Genomic DNA, 18,361 nt, shown 5'->3' with positions numbered 1-18,361 from the left:
CAATACCAGCAGGGATATTCCTTCAAGTTATTGACTGCCTACAGTTTTTAAGGGAAAAAAATTTCACATTAAAAAAAAAACACAGTGGGATGAGCCTGTAGACCAAATGCGCAAGGTAAGACAAATTATGATATAGATAGAATAAGGCTAACTTCATAGCTACTTGAAAGTGTTGGAAGAAGTAATGGCCTTAAAAACATGTAGTCAGTTGGTTATTAATTTAGTTAAAAAACAGCAGTAACAGTTGAATATTATGAAACTATTTTTCTTTTTTTTCTTTATAGTACCATTTGAAGATGTTAGTGGTTCTAACATCAATTTAAAGTCTTTCCACACAAATGAATTCCAAACCTTTCTGTACATCACTTGAAGTTATTAGACAAGAACCTTAGATCTTGTGCTTTGGCCTTTGGTTTTATTTCCTTCAAGTATTTAGAAGCATTTGCCTTATAAGCTTTCTTATGATTTTCAAGGCAAGTCTTTTTTGCAAATGCCTTTCCGCACTTATTGCTTCTGTGAAGAGAAATGTTTTTTTGTGACTTTTACTTCAATGCCAGCATCAGCTACTTCATACTTTTTGTTGAGAGAATTAAAGTTCCCTCATGTTTTGAATCTTTTTTGCTTTGCTTCATCCGTTGGAAGGCCTCTTTTTGCTACTTTATTTAGAACAAAATCAATGGGCTTTTTTTTTTAGCTCTGATGTCTGAACTGGCTGATTTTCCCAGGATAACATGATGATTTTTTGTGAACCACAGTTTTGTGCTTTATCACATCACGTTTCTGACACATTTTATAAGTGCAAAGTGGACACATAAAAAAACATAAAATGTTGTTCCCATCTTGTGCAACTTAATGTGTTAGTAAGGTTCTGTTTGGAAGTGAATTGGCATTTACAAAATTTACAGTAAAGTGGCTTGAAGTCAAAGCCAGTTGAAAGTTTTGGTTTTCTGGTATTTTTGCTGGCCACCTGCAGCAGAAGGACTTGTTGATTTAGGTCTGTCCAAGTCTTGCTTAACTTTATTTTTTCTGTGCTGCAGGTGTGTTCTTTTTCTCATTTGAATGATTTGTTCCCTTTGTTTGATTCTGTGAAGAATGGATAATAGAAGGGGGCGAAAATTCTACAGTCTGATGGTTCTACTTTTACTTTATTTCTGTGTCATTGGCAGTATTATTAGGGCCTTTCTTTTAGAATTTGTTCCAGAAAGAGTTATCTTGTGGACAATTTGCACATGTCTTTTAAGCATAAGGTATTTGCATGCAGTTAAATTGTGTTCAGCCTTTGAAGAAGACTTTTGTTTCCGAGTCTTAAAAGATTTTTTAGGAGAAACAGTATCCAGGAATAAAGGCTGTCCAGGCTTTGTAGCTCTATCAGGAGTAATTGAATCCCTCCTCAGTCCTCTATGAACTTCATCAAAATGACTCCTTACATTGGCTTTTGTAGCAAATGATTTATGACATACTGGACAACTCCTAATCAATGTTACTAGAACATTCTTATTGCATCATTTAGTAGAGGATTGGTTAGGATTCTTTCATGTTTCAATATACTTCTTTAGTTCTTCCATCTTTTTTTTTTTGATGTACTTTTCTAATGGCATCTGGAGTTGAATTCTTTTCTACGAAGACAACAAATCAATTGGTGGCCAAAATCAGAATTATCAGAAGTTTCCAAGTCTGTGTGATTTCTGAGGCTGTTCATCAGAAGTTGGTGTTACTTCTTTCACAACTATTTCTGCAGGAGGGGGCTCTACAATTTCTACTTCTGCACTGGGAACTGGAGTTGTTTTGTATTGTTCAATGTTAGATTCTTTGCATTTGAACTTGAGTTTGATCGGGAGAATTACTTGACTCAGTGACCTCAGCTGGATTGTTAGTCCTTGAAATATACTGAAACACCTCATTCTGATTAGTTTCTATGGGTTCTAGCCTAATAATACATTCTTTCTTGTCCACGCTTGGATAAATGTCTTCTAGGAGATCGTTTATGGCTTGACTTTATCATTTACATCAGGAAGGCTGTCATCCATCTGGAGACTTGGAGGCAGTAGGATTTTTTATGAGTGATTAAATTTGGTAATCCTCTGCAGCGACTGCAACATAATTGACACTCAAAAATTTGTGTCGGCATTTCTTAATAAAATGTGTTCTAGTTGTTTAATTCCTGATTGAAAGCATTCAATAATCTGCTGAATGCCAGATTTGGAAGTCTGCCCCGGTTGCTGTAACAAAGGAGAATCTTCCAGGGTCCAGAATATACACTGGTTCACGGAATCTGTGTGGGTGGTGGTCAGTCTGACAGCACTTATGCCTTAGAGGCATGTTCAGTGGGTGCGAACTACTTTACTTCCACAATTCAGGCTCCTTTTTGTGGCTTTTCTGTCAACTCTTGGGACTGGCGAGCCGAAACCAGGCAGTCCGGGAGGGTGGCCACTGGGCCAGCATAGCGTGAGGAGGCGACGGCCGGCACCTGGTACAGACCGCTGCCGACCCCCGGCTGCTGGAGGCGGGAGGGAGCTCCACCTCCCCCTTTGCCCTCCATTTCTCGCCCTGGCCGTGCCGCAATACGCTGAGCTTCTAAAGAATCCCCGCAGACAATACTGAAGCGGCTGCAGCAGTTTACCAGGTGCTTCCGTCTCTCGGCAGGCCGGGGCGGGGAGGCGGGGGCTACTGCTCCATTTCTTAGTCAGTACACAATAGTTTTGATGATCACTGCTATATAAATACAGTTTGAGATCTGGTATGGCCAGGCCACCTTCCTTCACATTGTTTGCCTTGATAGTCCTCCCAGATGAATTTTGTTATGATTATTTCTAGCTCTATAAAATAACTTTTTTGGTAGTTTGATTGGCATAGCACTGAATACGTAAATTAGTTTAGGTAGCGTTGTTATCTTCATTATATTGGCTGGGCCTACCCATGAGCAATGAATATTTTTCCAATTATTTAGATCTGTCTTTATGTGTGTGAAAAGTGTTTTGTAATTGTGTTCATATAATTCCTGGGTTTGTCTTGGCGGGTAGACTCCCAAGTATTTTATATTGTCTACAGTTATTTTAAATGAATTTCTCTATCTCTTGCTGCTCGGACTTTGTCGATAATATATAGAAATGCTGATGAATTATGTGGATTTATTTTACATCCTGCAACTTTGCAAAGTTATTTCTTTTTTTAAAGAAATAATTAATTTATTTTTAGATTTCAACATTCACTTCTATAAGATTCTGATTTTTGAATTTTCTCCCCTACTTTCTCTTCCCCCTCGAAGACTGCGTGCAATCTGATATAGACTCTAATTATACATTCATATTAAACATATTTTTACATTAGTCATGATGTAAAGAAGCATTAGAACTTATGAGAAGGAACCACGAAAAAGAAGAAACAAGACAAAACAACAAAAGAAAAGGAGAGCAAATAGTATGCTTCCATCTGCATTCAGACTCCATAGTTCTTTCTCTGGATGTGGATAGCATTTTCCATCATGAGACTTTTGGAGATGTCTTAGATCCTTGCGTTGGTGAGAAGAGCTAAGTCCATCAAAGTCAGTCATCACACAATGTGGCTGTTTTTGTGTACAATGTGTTCTGGTTCTGTTCATTTCATGCAGCATCAGTTCATGTAAGTTAAAGTTAATTATTTCATTTTCTTTTTTCTTTTTCTTTTCTTCCTTCCTTCCTTCTTCCTTTCTTTCGATAGGCAATGGGGTTAAATGACTTGCCCAGAGTCACACAGCTAGTAAGTGTCGTGTCTGAGGCCGGATTTGAAGTCACATCCTCCTGACTCCAGGGCTGGTGCTCTATCCACTGTGCCACCTAGCTGCCTCAAAGTTAATTATTTAAAGGAGTTTTTTTAGTTGATTCTCTAGGATTCCCTAAGTATACATCATATTATCTGCAAGTGATAGTTTTGCTTCCTCATTGCCTCTTCTAATTCCTTTAATTTCTTTTTCTTCTCTTATTATTATAGCTAACATTTCTAGTACGATATTGAATAATAGTGGTGATAATGGACATCCTTGCTTCACCCCTGATCTTACTGGGAAGGTTTTTAGGTTATCTCCCTTACAGATAATCCCTGATGATGTTTTTAGACAGATACTATTGGAGTAGCTAGGTGATGCAGTGGATAGAGCTCCAGCCTTAGAGTCAGGAAGGACCTGAGTTCAAATCCAGCTTTAGACATTTGACACTTACTAGCTGTGTGACCCTGGGCAAGTCACTTAACCCTGATTGCCTCACCAAAAAAAAAAAGAAAAGAAACATAGACAGATACTATTTATCATTTTAAGGAAAACTCCATCTATTCTTATGCTCACTTTTGTGTACGTATGTATGTGTGTGTGTGTGTGTGTGTTTTTATTAAGAATGGGTGTTGGACTGTGTCCAAGGCTTCTTCCATATCTCTTGAGATAATCATATGATTTCTTTTGATTTTGTTATTGATATGGTCAATTATGCTGACAGTTTTCCTAATATTAAACCAACCCTGCATTCCTGGTATAGTGATTGATCCTGGTGATATATTGCTATAATTTTATTGTTAGTATTTTACTTAAATTTTTTTGCATCAATATTCATTAGGGTAATTGAGGTATAGTTTTCTTTCCTGTGATTTGCCTCTTCCTTTTTTAGATATCTGCCCCATATTTGTGTCATAAGAGGAATTTGGTAGGACTCCTTATTTGCCTATTTTCCCAAATAGTGTATATAGTATTGGAATTAATTGTTCTTTAAATGTTTGATAGCATTCACTTGTGAATTCATCCAGTCCTGGAAATTTTTTTCTTATGGAGTTTGTCGATGGCTTGTTCTATTTCATTTTCTAAAAATTAGAATATTTTAGTATTCTTTATCTTCTTTGGTTATTGTGGGCAATTTATATTTTTGTAAATATTTATCCACTTGTCTTAGATTGTCAGATTTATTGGCATACAATTGGGCAAAATGGCTCCTACGTATTGCTTTAATTTCTTCTTCATTGGTGGTGAATTCATCTTTTTCATTTTTTGATCATTGTTATTTGGTTTTCTTTTTTTTAACTCAAATTAACCAATGGTTTACCTATTTTGTGTTTTTCCCCCATAAAACCAGCCCTTAGTTTTATTTATTAGTTCAATGGTTTTCTTATTTTCACTTTTATTAATCTCTCCTTTGATTTTCAAGATTTCCAATTTGGTGTTTGATTGGGATTTTTAATTTTTTTTTAAACTTTTTTAGTAGTAGCATGCCCAATTCATCACTCTGGTCTTTCTCTATTTTATTGACGTAAGCACTTAGAGATAAAAATTTTCCTCTAAGTATTGCTTTGGCTGCATCCCATAAATTTTGGTATGTTGGCTCATTGTTGTCATTCTTTTTGATGAAATTACTGATAAATTCTATGATTTGTTATTTGACCCACTCATTCTTTAGGATTAAATTGTTTAGTTTTCAATTAATTTTTAATCTGTCTTTCCACGGTCCTTTATTGTATGCAATTGTTATTGCATCATCATCTGAAAAGGACACATTTAATATTTCTGCCCTTCTGTATTTGGTTGTGGGGTTTTTAATGCCCTAATATGTGGTCAGTTTTTGTGTAGATGCCATGTACCATAGAAAAAAGGTATATTCCTTTCAATACCCGTTCAATTTTCTCGAGAGCTCTCTTATATCTAACTTTTCTAAAATTCTATTTACCTCCTTAATTCTTCTTGTTTATGTTGTGATTAGATTTAATGAGTTCTGAGGTTGAGGTCCCCCACTAGTATAGTTTTACTGTCCTTTTCCTTGTGTAATTCATTTAACTTCTTTAGAAATTGGATGCTATAGCATTTGGTGCATACATGTTTAGTATTGATATTACTTCATTGTGTGCCTTTTATTTTATTTTATTTTTAGGCACATAGCTAGTAAGTGTTGTGTTTGATCTGAGGTCGGATTTGAACTCAGGTCCTCTATCCACTGCACCACCTAGCTACCCCTTCTATGGTACCTTTTAGCAAGATGTAGTTTCCCTCCTTGTCTCTTTAAATTAGATCTATTTTTGCTTTTTCTTTGTCTGGGATCATGATTGTTACCCCTGTTTTTTCTTTTTAACTTCAGCTGAAGCATAATATGTTCTGCTCCAACCTTTTACATTGAGTCTGTATGTTTGTCTTTCCTTAAAAGTGTTTCTTGTAATCAATATATTGTAGGATTCTGGTTTTTAATATGTTTCTATTTTAGGGATGAGTTCATCTCATTCACATTCAAATGAATACTAATTGTGTATTTCCCTTCATCCTATTTTTTCCATCTTTATACTTTCCCCTCTCTTTCCTTTCACTCTGTCCCTCCTCATCAGTGTTTTGCTTCTGACCTCTACCTCCTTCAATCTGCCCTCCCTTCTGTCAGCCTCCCTTTTGTCACTCTCCCTTCCTACTTCCCTACTTCTCAACTGAGTGTGCAGGTTATTCCCTTTTTTAGCCAAATCTGATGAGAGTAGGATGCAAGGCATGCTCACCCTGCTCCCTTCTCTCCTTGCACAGTGATAGGTCTTTTGCACCTCTTCATGTAATATAATTTGCTCCATTCTACCTCTCCCTTTCCTCTTCTTCCAATGCAATGCTCCTTTTCACCCCTTAATTTTTTTTACATCATCCCATCAGAGCTAACTTATACTTGCACCCTCTATCTATGAATACTCCTTCTAAGCGCCCTAATAGAGATACAGTTCTTAAGAGTTACAAGTATCATCTTTCTATATAGAGATGTAAAGAATTTATTCTTATTAAATAATATAGAGGCATAAGCAGTTTATTCTTATTAAATAATTTATGTTATTTTCTTTCTTGTTTACTTTTTTGTTTTTCCTGAGTCTTATATGTGAAAATCTAATTTTCTGTTTAGCTCTGATCTTTTCATCAGGAATGTTTGAAAGTCCCCTGCGTCAATTCAATGTTTATTTTTCCCTCCAATAGATTATGCTCAGTTTTGCTAGGTAGGCAATTCTTGGTTCTAGCCCTAGATCCTTTGTCTTCTGAAATACCATATTCCAAACCTTCTAATCCTTTAATGTAGAAGCTGGTAAATCCTGTGTAATCCTGGTTGTGGCTCCTTGATATTTGAATTGTTTCTCTCTTGCTGCTTGCAGTATTTTCTCCTTGACTTGAGAGTTCTGGAATTTGGCTATATTGTTCTTGGGAGTTTTAATTTTGGGATGTCTTTTAGGAGGTGAATGGTATATTCTTTCAATTACTATTTAACCCTTGTTTTCTAGGATATCAGGTCAGTTTTCCTGGATAATTTCTTGAAAGTTGCTGTCCAGTCTGGTTTTTTTGATCATGGCTTTCAGGTAGTCCAATAGTTTTTAAGTGATCTTTCCTGGATTGATTTTCCAGGTCAGTTGTTTTTCCACTGAGGTATTTTTCATTTTTTTCTCTTTTTTCATTCTTTTGGTTTTGTTTGATTCTTGATGTCTCATAGAGTCGTTAGCTTCCACTTGCCCAATTCTAATTTTTAAGAAATTATTTTCTTCAGCTTTTGTACCTCTTTTTCCATATGGCCATTTCTACTTTTTAAGGAGTTGTTTTCTTCAGTCAATTTTTGTGCATCTTTTTCTATTTTTTGTGCTTCCTTTACCAAGCTGTTGACTCCTATTTCATGATTCTCTTGCATAACTCTCATTCTGAAAACTCAGCACTCTACCCAGTGTACCACATACTTCCGTTCTGTAGTGAACAGTAACATGCTGGTTTTGAAATTAGAAAGATTCAGGTTCAATCCTCTCCCTGACACACAGTGACCGTGTGATGTTAGACAAGTCATTTAAACTCTTAAGGCCCCATACAATTCTCTCAGAATGAGATGAGTTACATTAGCAGAGGGAGTTTCTACACCTAGTCTTCTTTACCCTGATGATATCATAGAACTGTATAAAAAAGCCCCAGATATTCATCTTTATCGAAAGGACAATTTCATTAATAAAAGAATGAATGCTAAATAGACAAAGATTTAGAATCATAGAATTTTAAAGCTGAAACAATTTTCTGAAATGAACAAATCCAACCTCATTTTGCAGAGGAAAAAACTGAGGCCTTAGAAAAGTTAAGTGATCTGCTTAAAGTGGACATATGGACATATCTCTTGTGCAGATATTAATAGTCTTTATATCAACAAACCAATGGCAGTGGGAAGTTCCAATTTGTAAATAGGCTCATTATGTAGAATCAAATGTTATAATGATATTTATTATATCATTTAAATTCTTATATGGAAATAAAGAATTTTCTAATGATAGTATTTTCCAGAGAATACAAACTTTCCTGAAGCCCAGACATTATCTATCTATCTATCTATCTATCTATCTATCTATCTATCTATCTATCTATCTATCTATATCCTATATAAGGTTCATTATAGGCTGGTCTCATGGAGTCATTTGTATGTGGAAGTTAATGATATGGGAGAGTGACTTGAGGAGGTAGGAGAGCAGAGGAATTCAGTTTTTTCTGAGCCCATCCATTTTCCCCATGTTTCTCTATGAGGTGAAAGGTCAGTTGGCTTAACCTTGTGAACTATATTTCTTCAGCTTGTTTAGCCTTAGGATTTCTGTTCCAGGTAGGTTTTTCTTCCCTAGAATGAGGGTGAATGAGTTCACAGAGGGTTAGGTAAGTAAAATAATTTCCATTGTCATCTGAATCATTATGGGGTCTGGCAAGAAATGCCTCAATATTCTAAGGATGTAACAAAGTATAAAAAAAGGGAAGAGGAAGGAGAGGATGACTTTGATGGTTCTCACATGGCCTCAGTGTTTCAGTACAGAGCCAGTGACATGACTGATGCTGCATTTCCTGGTTGTGTCTCCCTAGGGAGAGGATGAGAAGGAGAGAGGAGATCAGGGACACAGCCAAAGGGATCAGGGTCCAAATGGAGGAAAAGGTGCCATGATCTTCTCTATCCTTTTTTATATATACAGGGCAGTTTGCTTTGTGCATTATTTGTCTGACAGCAAAATAAATATTAAATTTACAGACCAATGACACTGTGCCAAAGAAGGAGGAGAGCCCAACGTGGAGCCCAACAGCATCCAGACAACCCGATGGGAAACCTTCTACTTGATCCAGAGGAAGGCTGGATGGGGGAAACTGACCATTTCCAGGCAGTAGAGGACACTGAGGCAAGCCACAAAGCAAATGCTTAAGTGGTTAATAACTGTCTAAAGAGTAAGAAGAATTTCTAGTATTATTAATTTATTCTGTAAGTTGGGATAGAATACTAGTAAAATCCTATCAACTATGACAGTCCATTGCATGCAGATCCTGGAGAAAGCCAGGTTTGTGATGATGAAATCAGACAAAGAAACTTGCCTGCTCTTGACCCAACTGACACAATTCCACAGGCCAATGGAGCCGTTCACCAAAGACCCAGAATAAACTCAATGCTTGTCCATATCCCATAGAACGTTTGAGCTACACTCAGCATGGTTGCAAAAGAACAACCACCCCTAATCCTCCTGATCTCTCTGCTGATCTATGACGTCTTTATTCCTCTGTCTCTTCTCTGCTACTCTCTAATTTCCTTGACCTTAGTCAAGAATAGACAACGCGGTGGTACAATGGATAGAACACTGGGCCTGGAGTCAGAAAGATTCATCTTCCTGAGTTCAAATATGGCCTCAGACACTTTCTAGCTGTGTGACTCTGGGCAAGTCACTTAACCTCATTTGCCCGAGTTTCTTCATCTGCATAATGAGCTGGAGAAGGAAATGGCAAACCACTCCAGTATCTCCCAAGAAAATCCTAAATGGGATCATGAAGAGTTGGAAATGGCTGAACAACAACAACATAGTCAAGAACACCAAGATTCCAGCTGCTCCATTCAGGTAATGAGGCAGCACAGTGGATAGGGCATTGGGTCTGGAATCAGGAAGACTCATCTTCATGAGTTCAAACATGGGTTCGCACATTTACTAGCTGTGTAACCTGGCAAGTCACTTAATTCTATTTGCCTCATTCATCATCTGTAAAAATGAGCTGGAGAAGGAAATGGAAACCTCTGTGATATCTTTGCCAAGAAGATCCTAAATGGGATCATGAAGAGTTGGAAATGGCTGAACAACTGTCCAAAAAGTATCCAGCCCTTTTTAGGACCAGTCTTGTGACAGATCTCAGGAAATTGACCTGGCTCCTTCAAAGCAGGTCTACTGTTAACTCTTCCCCTCAATATCCAAAGCTGTCCTCCTCTCAGTGATTTGGGTTGTAAATTTATTTGATGGATGAAAAACCATGCAGCTCTTTACAAGATGCAAATGGATATGGGATTTAATGTCACAGCTAGAAGGCTTAGTGTCACGTAGAAGAAAGTTATTAGTGTCTCTAAGAGAATTCAGTTCCACATAGAGGATAGGTTCCCACATCAAGTACAAAGGAAAAAAGGATCAGGTGAGGAGAAGTGATATGGTGGCAGCAGGGAGACGGCAAGATGCCTTGGGTGCAGGAGTAGAAGGGTAGATGGGAGCACTCAGAAACATGACCATTATTATACTGAATGAAAGCACATGCAGATGGGGATTAGCCAATATTTCAATGTAAGAAAGGCCTCTGTCACATAGTGAGGGGTCAGTAGAATTTGAGAGTTAAAAAGGACTTCAGCAGCAATACACTCTATTTGTTGTTGTTTAGTTGTTTTCAGTTGTATCTGACTCTCTGTGACTCCATTTGGGGTTTTCTTGGCAAAAATATTGGAGTGGTTTGTCATTTTCTTCTCTAGCTCATTTTACAGATGAGGAAACTGAAGCAAACAGGGTTAAGTGACTTGCCCGGGGTCACATAGCTAGTAAGTGTCCAAGGCTGGATTTGAATGCAGGAAGATGAGTTTCCTGATTTCAGGCCCAGCCCTCTATTCACTGTACCACTTAGCTGCCCTCAGAAGAAGAGAGGGTAGGAACATATTATGAAGTGTAGATGATGAAAAAGCAAAGAATATCAACAAAACCTTATTTGCAAAATTGAAATAATTGGAGGTTACCTAAAAGATAATAGAGAGGCTCATGGTAAATATAAATAGACTATAACATATTACCACCAAATGACTAAATGGCAGAAAGTGGGCCTGTTATGTAGCAAGAACAAGAGATAACAGATGGAGAGCTTGCATGCTACACTGATATCCCTACATTAATTTTCTTGTAGTGACAAGAAGACCAACTTCGGACTTTTTGTTGGTTGTTCAGTTGTGTCCAACTCTTTGTAACCCCATTTGTGGTTTTCTTGGCAAAGATACTGGAGTGGTTTGGCATTTTTTTTTCTCCAGATCATTTCACAGATGAGGAAACTGAGGCAAAAAGGGTTAAGTAAATTGTCCAGAGTCACACAGCTAGTAAATGTCTGAGGTTGGCTTTGAACTCAGGTTTTCCTGACTCCAGATCCAGAGTCAACTGAGCTACCTGTGATTTAAAATACAAGTCAATAAAGGGCTGTGTTTTATATATAAATTACAGGGCAGGGAAAAGCATAAAATACCTCAGAAAAGTGTGTTTCTCTGGAGGCAAGTGGACTTGTGAAGAGAAACCACTTCATGTAAGTATTTACAGTGTACAGGAAACAATTAGTTATGTGGATTCACAAGAGATCAGTCTTTGAGTTTGGGACAATTAGTTGTTTTTCAGGGAAGAATCACTTAGACTTTCTAATCTGTTAGCCAGCAACTGTCAGAGTAACTTGATGACTTACTTGGAAAGAGGACACAGTATAGGGAATTATATAGATTCTTTTTCCAGGGAAACAAATGAATCAGGAAATCATGTCTCCTCAGAAAACCTAGTGCTCTTTATCTTGACCTTGGGAATTCTAAACTTGGGGTCACCTACTGTCAACAAGCAATCACAATTTCATGAAACTTACATAAAAACTAGGTTTATTACAAGAGAAATGAACACATGCATGGAACCCTAAATCAGGGCAAAGTGTTCATAACCCAAACAGAAGCTTGCATATTTATGAAATTGTGACAAAGAGAGGAGGAGAAACAGAAATCTCCACCTAAATGGGAGTGGCAGGGGAGAAGTCATGAATAACCAAGATGGCAAAACAGCATTCTTTTCCCTTGCTGTAGGGTCCAAATTGTGGAAAAGCCATAATACATAGTAAGAAGTGAAAAGCCATTAACTTAAATTCTGTGAAAGGTGGGAGCCTAGACATGGTGACCTGTTAAAAATCCTAATTTAGACACTGCATCATAACTTAGATACTGTGACCAATGAAAGCCATAACATGGACAAAGTGACCAGTTCATGACCAGTACACAATCTTATATTTGGACGTTTACTCATCAACATTGGCTTAATGCCCAAGCTTGGAAATGAGCTCATTACTAAGCAGGAATCCAAAATATCCACCAATCAGTACTGATATGCTTTATAGCGCCACCTCCCTTTGTTTGATTTCTATAATTACCCCTGGGTTTTCCTGGGGTCTTTGTGGGGATGCAACCCGTAGTCTTGCTGCCTCCCCAGACTGCTGACTATTAAACTCTTGGTAAGGGTCCATCATACTGCCTTAATGTAAGTATCCAATTGATTAAACTACTACCTATAATCAATCTGGAGCTCTTTGGCCTCTTTCTTTGGTATCAAACTTGTCCCATTGTTTTGGGAAGGAAGTACAGAGTTCTCTAGGTGGTGGAATTCTGGGCCTTACAACTGGCGTAATCAGCAAGATCCTGAAGGAATGTCAAGGGAATAGAGGATAGCTGGGGGTAGAATCCCTGGATGGCTTCCATGTTTGTGTAGGGGTGGCCTGTGTTGGGGCACCACATAAGTATGGGGATGTCTTGAAAATGCTGAAAAAACTAGAGTTCCTTCTGGTAGGGCTATGTTCCATCAGGTAGGGAAAGGGAGGGTGACAGGTAGTGGTAGATGTGAAATGGCCCCTTTCTCACAGAATTGAAAAAAGAACCCTATCAGGTTCCTAGACTCAGAGACTGAGAATACGAAGTTATTGGAGGAATTCCAGTTAGAAGGAGAAATATATAGAAACACTGGCTTGCCAGTTAGACGGGTTGAGGGGAGTTAAGCATGTGGACAGGAAAGCAGTAAGGCATGTAATTGTGAGACAATCTCTTTCTCCTTCTCTCCCTCCATCCCTTGCTGACTGTAGCAGCCTGGGTGGTAAACAGAAGAGAGAGAGAGAGAGAGAGAGAGAGAGAGAGAGAGAGAGAGAGAGAGAGAGAGAGAGAGAGAGAGAGAGAGAGAGAAATGATTATTTGAGTAGGATCAGAATTTGAAAGAATTTGAAAGAAATCTTTGTGTCTTGTTTAATTAAAATCCTAAAAGTTTTTTAAAAAATTATCTCTCCCTTGCCATTCCTGAAGTATGGCCAGGTTCTGGGGTGTAAAAGGACAGGCAAGAAAAAAAAAGAGGAGGGATAATCCCCCCCCATCTATGTAGTGATTGGAATTTTTTTTATGAATGTTAGCAAACTAAATGCTAGCAAGTAATTCAGTTTATATTCTTTAGAATTTGTTTTAAGGGAATTAAGAGCATTTCTCACCCATCCCACCCCCTAGAATGACAGATTTATTAAGAGAAGAAGGTCATTTCACTGATTATAGAAAGATGGGTTTGAGGGTTGTATCAGTGAAAGTTTCAAGGTGAAAAGAGGAAAGAAAACAATAAGGCCTTGGAACAGAACTCACACTTAACCCTTTCCTAGCTCACAAAAGAGAAAAGATTTGTGTGAATCAAGAAACAACTAAAAGGCAACTAGATTTAATTGGAATATCTAGTTTGGCATTTAGGGAGTCTTACAAATTAAAGTTAAGTACTGGTCAATTTTAAAATAACTTTTAAAATTGGTATGTGTGTTAAAATTGGAAACTTGGCTGTAAATTATATGAAGGCTCCTATTCATAAGAAGAAATCATAGAGAGTGATAAATAAACTAATAAGCTATGGGCTCCTTTTGAGATTGTGGAACCAAGATTTGAACTAAATTAAAATGTGCTCTAAAGTGTGATAATTGGGGGTAGATTAAATTGTAATATCAGATTGCCGCTTTTACCATCTTTGACAGTGGACTAGCTAGAAATAGTGGATTCCATAATATGAACTGTTTGGGATAAACAGGATTTGTGTAAAATATGATACTGCAGTATTGAAATCATAACCCTAGATTCTGTGCGATACCATTTGGAACATAGATCCAGGTGTAATTGAATTCATTCTGGTCACATTTTAAGTGAAATATGTGTCTCCTAATTTGATGTTTAAGATAAGTCAGAATTTATTATTCTATTTGGCATGAAAACAACTTGGAAAAATGAATAGATGTGAAATTTGTTAACTGGGTGACCTTAAGCAAGTTACCTCACATTACTTCATGTAATTGAAAAGTGCCTAATACAATGCCTGGCAAAGCAGTCACTATAAATCTTAACTGTTGTTATTATTAGTTACTTAATTAGATGTGATCAGTACACAATGCCAATGGTGATGAGATGCCTGATTTTTCTGTGTAAGGTAGTTTGGAAACTCATTCAACAGGGTTGAAGTTACCTGATCAGTAATGGATTTGTTTCAAGTTTCAAATCCAAAATATTATTTCAGATGGGTAAATTTTTGTGTCAGTTATGTCAAGCAGCTTTTCATAATTTAGATGTTATTAGAGTATGAACTGAAAGAAACTAAAAGATGGTGGAAAATTGTTTAAAACTAGTTATGTTCTTTTATCCGCCCTACTAATCCTGTTTTATAATGTTTTGTAATTGCCATTTAGGGAACTGGGTATTTTCACCTTTGCTTGTAGTTAAAAGGAAGTTACAGCTAAAACAATTTGGCTATCACTTATGAAAGTTGTAAGATTGTTAACTAAGTTATTTGGGGTTATTGTTTTAATGTGAAAACCTAAAATTGGTAATTGATTTCTCTGTGTGGAAAGGAGGAGTTGAGGTGAAAGCCTCATTCATATTGGTTCTGTACATTCAGAGCAGGCCATCTTGTGCAGCAGGGTTAGCCTATTCCACCTCGAAGTGGGGGGATGTCAAAGAGCACAGCACACAGCGCCTCTAAGAATAGATAGAGTGGATACTCCTGACTCCCCTCCCTTAGGAAGATGGCCAAGGTAGCCTCTGATGTAGGGCTATAGGAGGTGACCAGAGGCCCCATATGTCAGTTACCATATACTGGGGTCCTAAAAAGAAACAAACTGTGCCCTTTTTGGTAGATACTGATGCAGAATGTACAATACCGAAAGACATCTTGGCAAGTGGGTAGCCATAGAAGGATATGGGGGAAATTCAGTCAGGGCAAAACAACTAAATTAAGACTGAAAATAGGGGACTTGCCACCCAGAGAGTAGGTGGTTTACATCGGTCCAGAAGAAGAATATAGATGGATGGGCAGGCAGAGGCATCAGGCTCAACCCATTTTCTGGGGCCGCTGTCAAGTCCCTTTATTTTGTAAATTTGCCAGGTTCCTGGAAATCATCTGTGTGAGCAAGATCATTAGCCTTTGGAAAAGAGTTTGTTGTGGAGCTCCTAAACCATGAACTTTGCTTGCTGAGGATTTGCAAGTTTATGTATAATATAGAAATGATTTCTAATGATTGGTCTTTACACCAGGGTAAATTTAAACTTGAGAAGAAAAGAAAAACCAAGTGAAAAATGCTAAGTGAAATCTCTTATGTATGTGAATCCTGGTAAATTTTTATTGCTTATTGCAACTCCATAAGAGTAAAAATAACTATATCTAGTTATGATCTAGTCCCAAGCAAAACTTGCCATTTGAGGTAGAAGCTCTTGGGATTGTAATTGACTTTATTTTTAGTTTGAATTCAGGTATAGTTGTCTGATGGATCATTAAATCAATAATCCACCATTTGAGAGAAATAACACAAGCTCCTCAGAGGGAATGTGATTTTGAATTGTAGCAGGTGGAGATTTGCATCTGGGAAAAAGCTGAGAGGACAACCTTGGCATTAGCCTAAGGTGGGATCATTCTGACTCAGTTTCCTCATTGTGTTTTTTTGAACAGGAATGTTTCCCATCTGACTATTCCTGAGTTTGGCTATGAGGTGAATTTTTACAGCATGGTTGATTGCCAAACTGTGACTTGTACCTGAAATCAAATAGAGCTAATGATGCTTTATGCTGTCATGTAAGTTCCCTTGGGCTTAAGCCTGAAGGACCAGTTTGATGCTGGTATAATCACAGGCATGTTTTTCCTTTTATAGCAATTTCTATAATCAGAGCAAGTGGTCAGTAGAAGATATGAGCACAACGCAAGTATGTGAGATCTTGCTGTTTTCAACCTGAAGGTATAGTAATTCCCTATCCCAAACAACTAGGTAAATTAGTACTCACATCTGTCATCAACCTGCTAATGTTTACATAGTCATGCGTAAAATTAAACCCTAAGACAGTTCATCCTTTCTGAATAATATGGGAATAATTAGACAAAGATAAAATAAATTTGTGAAACAAAGATGTAAACATGGTGTTGTATCATTATCCCATGGACTAAGCTTATGATACATTTGAGCTATTATAATAAAAGGCAGGTGCATAAGATCTGAGCTATTTCAGTCTAGACTTATAGTCCTTTCTATATACCACACAACTTAGTAAATTAGTATTTGGTCTAGTCATCTGCCTGTTACTATATCTATCTATCTCATCTGCCTGTTACTATATCTATCTATCTATCTATATCTATCTATCTATCTATCTATCTATCTATCTATCTATCTATATCTGTGTAAGGTCCTTAAACGTTTCAAAATGATGTAAGAATAATTGAGTATTGGTACAACTAATTGAAGGACCCAGCTGTTATTGTATTAATTACTAAAACTAAATCAGAAACATCTTCAGTTTGGTTTGCAGAAGAGATTTTTAGTTCAATCAGTTGTCTTGCAAGGATGTAACTCATGGAATATTTCGTGTTACATCGATGAAAAAGTCAATTTTAAGTTTATTACTAATGTGGAAATAACATCTGTTTGTACTACATGTCCTAGAATACAAACGTGTTTATTACAAACAATTTATTAATATGTACTGTTTTGGAATTATTTATTTAAATATCCTCCCATGTCTTTTATTATAATTGGAGTAACGTCAGCTCTTATAAGTAAATTCATTTGTGTAACTATCGAATCCAGGTGTGGAAAGCTTCTACTTGCAAGGTGTTATTACTTATATTTTCATGTATTGGATTGAATCCTTTTTTTAAAAAAAATTTATTTTGCTTTATCAGCAATCACGTACATATGCTTTTGAGTTTAAAATTTTTCTCCCCCTCCTTCCCTACACTCTCCCCAAGATGGTACGCAATCTGATATAAGCTATACATATACATTCCTATTAAACATATTTTTACATTATATTGGATTGAATCCTTAATAGCATCTGATCCTCCTAATGGAATTAGAATCAGAGTGGAAAAATTTGAGAAAGTAATAAGATCAGATAATCTGTATGTCAAATATAAATCATTCTAAGGGGCATGTAAAAAACTAAATTTTTTGAAACTTCAGGCAAACTGGGTTCCTACTTTGTTGTTCCCCACTTATAGCTCTATTGTTAAAATCAGAACCATAAAGTTTGAGCTGGTTTTCACAATATGAAGTAGTTATTGGAGAAGTAACATTTGAGAGGCTATGCTAACTTGTATTGAGATCTATTTTGTAAAAGATTTTAGCTGGAACATCTAACAAGTCTCTACAAGTAAGTTGGAATCAGAAAAGCAATTCTACTGAAGAGTTGCTCCTGAGGACAAGACATTTTCCAGATTGTCCCAAGAAAAGATGTTTCAGAGACCAGACAACAAACGGGACATTTGAATTCCAAGATTAAGTTTGTTAATTAAATGGACATTGGTGGTGGGTTGATGGTGATCATTGTACCAGTCTTTCATTGACAAAAAGGGGGAAATTGAGAAAATCAAATTTTTCTGATCTCATTTTGTAACTGATTCTATTCTCTGTCACCCCCAATATGTTGTAAAACTGTTCAAGCCATGTTTGTTTGTCTCTGAACCTAGTTCAGAAACTTAACTGGCTTGTACTAAGGTAAGTTCAGAAATTCAGTTTTCCCACTAATCACCAAATACCATTAGTTCTTCCTTCACTTCGCCAGGGGTGGGATGGAAGAAAATTGTAACAATTGTGGTAATTTTCTCACTGATCATGTTGTTTTCTTACCTGTGCTTGTATTGCCTTTGTGGTTCATGCTTACAAATGGGACCATCCTGGCTGTACCCAAAAAGGCCCTAAGCACACTAATACAGAGCCATCTCATGGACCTTGTGGAAGATATTTGGAAAGAATGTCTGGGCAGCTTTTCGGAGGTGGATTGTGGGGTCCCAACTGGGGAAAAGCCATAATACACAGTAAAAGTGAAAA

General features: G+C 37.1%; 1 pseudogene; it reads right to left on the bottom strand.

The window, feature by feature from the left end:
* Positions 1-362: 362 nt before the first annotated feature.
* Positions 363-2,319, bottom strand: LOC110216144 (zinc finger protein 800-like; annotated as a pseudogene).
* Positions 2,320-18,361: the final 16,042 nt, after the last annotated feature.

The sequence above is a fragment of the Phascolarctos cinereus genome, unplaced genomic scaffold (assembly GCF_003287225.1).
Source record: "Phascolarctos cinereus isolate Bilbo 61053 unplaced genomic scaffold, phaCin_HiC Scaffold_1;HRSCAF=81, whole genome shotgun sequence".
Classification (NCBI taxonomy): Eukaryota; Metazoa; Chordata; class Mammalia; order Diprotodontia; family Phascolarctidae; genus Phascolarctos; species Phascolarctos cinereus.
The sequence above is the reverse complement of the archived record's forward strand: the minus strand, read 5'-3'. Positions and strand labels throughout refer to the sequence as shown.